The sequence below is a fragment of the Sciurus carolinensis genome, chromosome 9 (genome assembly GCF_902686445.1).
Source record: "Sciurus carolinensis chromosome 9, mSciCar1.2, whole genome shotgun sequence".
Classification (NCBI taxonomy): Eukaryota; Metazoa; Chordata; class Mammalia; order Rodentia; family Sciuridae; genus Sciurus; species Sciurus carolinensis.
In genome coordinates, this window is record NC_062221.1 from 10911757 (window position 1) to 10914862 (window position 3106).

Consider the following 3106-nt stretch of genomic DNA (forward strand, 5'->3'; position numbering starts at 1 on the left):
GCCTCCTGATCAAGGAGATTGTTGAGACCACTAGAGGATGAAAATCACTCAGTGCATCTGCTGCAGAGGAGGGTCATGGAAAAAGGGAGACACCCCTAATGCTTTCAAGGAAAGCCACCTCATGGAGAAGACCCTGCCTAACCAATGGCACTAATGGAGCTAAGAAGCTGCTTTTAAGTTCTCTATGAGTGACCCCTGTGGAAACTCAGCTGACTCTTTAACAGACAGGAACAGGTCACTTTGACCAGCTTGATCTTAAACACCTAGCAAAACAGTTAAAACCAAAATATAGCCATTCTTGGGCATTTAAAAGAAATAATAGTTAAAAGTAACTTAAGATGTACACTTGTGTTAGCCCACTAAAATTAAGAGTGAAAGCTACAAAAGAAAGATTCTTAGGCAAATGTGCCTAATAACTATCAAGGGAAACTGCTAGAGTCAGAAGATTTTAGTTAGTTTAAGGCCTACAGTCACAGGTAGGTTTAATCTATGTTTGCTAGTATGATTATCTAGCCCTAAGTAACAGAAATATAGAGATCTCTACTTAACACAGGCTATACCAATAAAGGGATATTGTACAAAAATCAGATGACATTAAGTAGCTTAACTATATTTTCTGGGGACATCAATGACATTAAGAGTTAAATATTGTGTTTACATTCCTGATAACCTGGACAATGTTAAAGTCCCCAAATAAAGGCCTTGTCCCCTCCAGCCTTTGCTAGGCCTTGTAATGGGAACAACTTCTCAGTTCTTCCACCCCCTGGTGAGGAATTATTGACTTCTGTCATCTTTATGATATGCATTGGCATGTTCCAGATTCTGCAACATTTATATTGTATCAATCTCATTTCAGTACTCATGTCTTTTTGTTCTTCTCTCATAGAAGCACCCATCCCCAGATGCCTTTACAGCCTGCTCTTCCCCAACCGAATTTCTACCTTGGACCCCTCAGTTGAACTGATTTCTAAAAAGGGAACTCCAAACTGCTTGCCCCACACTGCCCACTTCCAGCTCGAAGAAGCCAGATCAGTCATCACCCATTTTCCCTACAGCAGTGAAGGAGTTCCTAGTATTAGAGGGGTAAATGAAGTCAGAACTGGGGACAGGCAGTTAGTATAGAAATATGGGATCGGGTCAAATTGAGGAAATGAAGGCCATGAAGGCCATCTGCCTCTGGAAGTTGAAGACTGCCCCTAGGAGAATAAAATGTTAAGGATCTCCTAAGCTCATTAATTACCAAATTTACCTGCCTTTAAAGACTGTAAGCAAGGAGGTCTATGTGCAGCCCTGGAAGAAGAATGTTGGTTTTATGCTAATCATTCTGGAGTAGTGAGGGAATCCATGGCTAAGGTCAGAGGGAGTCTCGGCAAGAGAAAGCAAGAGAGGGAGACCCAAGAAAATTGATTCGAAGCATGGTTCAATAGGTCCCCTTGGCTTGCTATCCTAATCTCTACCCTAGTAGGCCCCTTAGCTCTGCTTTTGCTTATTTTAACTTTTGGCCCCTGCATTTTAAATAAGTTAATTGCCTTTGTTAAAGATAGAATAAATATGGTACAGCTAATGGTGCTAAAGGCCCAATATCAGCCCATTAAGCAGCAAGAATTAAAACAATAGAGACCCAAGATTGACTCTAAATATTCTTGGAGAGGGGGGAATGAAAAGATAGAAAAAGCTTGTACGAGGCTCTTCCCGAACTGCCCTCAACCCCTCATAAAAGCCGCAAAGAATTTTCGTCTCATCTCTTATGTTATCTGTAAAGGCCAGGTGGCTGACCCAAAAGCAAACTTTGCTGGCACAAAAAGCAAACTTAAAGATAATGACAACCCTCGTCTCGGAGGTCAGGGTGACCCAGAACTTAAAATAACTTGCTTTGTATACAATTTTATATGTTAACCAATTAAAAAGAACACTGTAAAACTGCTTGCCTTTCATTATAAAAACCCTGCTAAACATGGGCTTGGGGCCTCTTAGCGTCACCGGTTACCGAGTGCGTGGAGGACCAGGCTCGAGCTTGCTAATAAATGTCTCTTTGTTGCTTGCATTGATCATGGTCTCTGGTGGTCTTTGTGGGGTTTCAAGCCGCTGGGCACAACACTGACTGGACTGAACTCTAAAACTATGAGCCCCAAATAAACTTTTCCTCTTCTACTCTGTTCTTGTCAGGTATTTTGGTTACAGTGAGGAAAAGTGGACTAAGACACATGTCAAAAAACATGGTACATCACATCAAGAGAATGTGGAACAGAAACCATACAAATACCTTAACAGATGCTTTGAATGATCAGAAAATTCACTGAATAAGGTTCAACTATTAGTGTATTTCCAAAATGGTGGCAGCAATGGATGTGGATACCCGAGTGGCACCAACAGCAGCACAGGTAAGAAGCGCTTTGAAGTGAAAAAGTGGAATGCAGTAGCCCTCTGGGCCTGGGATATCGTGGTTGGTAACTGTGCCATCTGCAGGAACCACATTATGGATCTTTGCATAGAATGTCATCTGCTACTTCCGAAGAGTGTACCATTCATGGAGCGTCTGTAACCATGCTTTTCACTTCTGCTTCATCTCTTGCTGCTCAAAACTTGGCAAGTGTACCCACTGGACAACAGAGAAGGGAAATTCCAAAAGTGTGGACATTAGAAAAAGAGCATTCTTCCATCAAGCTTAACCATTTTGTTATTCATTTAGTGACTTGTCCTCCTGTTACTTACTTATAAAATAGAACTGTGTCTTTTCTCCTTTGACTTTTCAGTTTGCTTCCTGCAAGCATATTGTATTGTGTGTCAAATAAAGTTCAGCTGAATTCTAGAATGGATGCTGTCTGGTGTGTGTATGTGAAAAAAATGGACATAAACAGAAGTTCCCCTCTACAAAACTGGAAAGCTAGCTTTTACTGTGACGTGTGTGTTCATTAGTGCTAGAGCAGAGACGTCCTAGACTGCATCACTTGTTCCAAGGAATCTGGCCTAGCAAGGGGCAGTGGGGATCACTGGCACCCGAAGACTCTGGTCAGCTCTGTGCTCCTCCTCTGCGACTGCAGTGGCAGCTGAATGAGGGAAGAGCCTCTTCCTGTTGGCGTCCTCAGGCGAGTGGATTGTGCTCTGA

The 3106-nt window shown here is 42.3% G+C and overlaps 1 pseudogene; it reads left to right on the forward strand.

The window, feature by feature from the left end:
* The first annotated feature begins 2324 nt into the window (after positions 1-2324).
* LOC124993504 (E3 ubiquitin-protein ligase RBX1-like) lies at positions 2325-2641 on the forward strand (annotated as a pseudogene).
* The last annotated feature ends 465 nt before the right edge of the window (positions 2642-3106 follow it).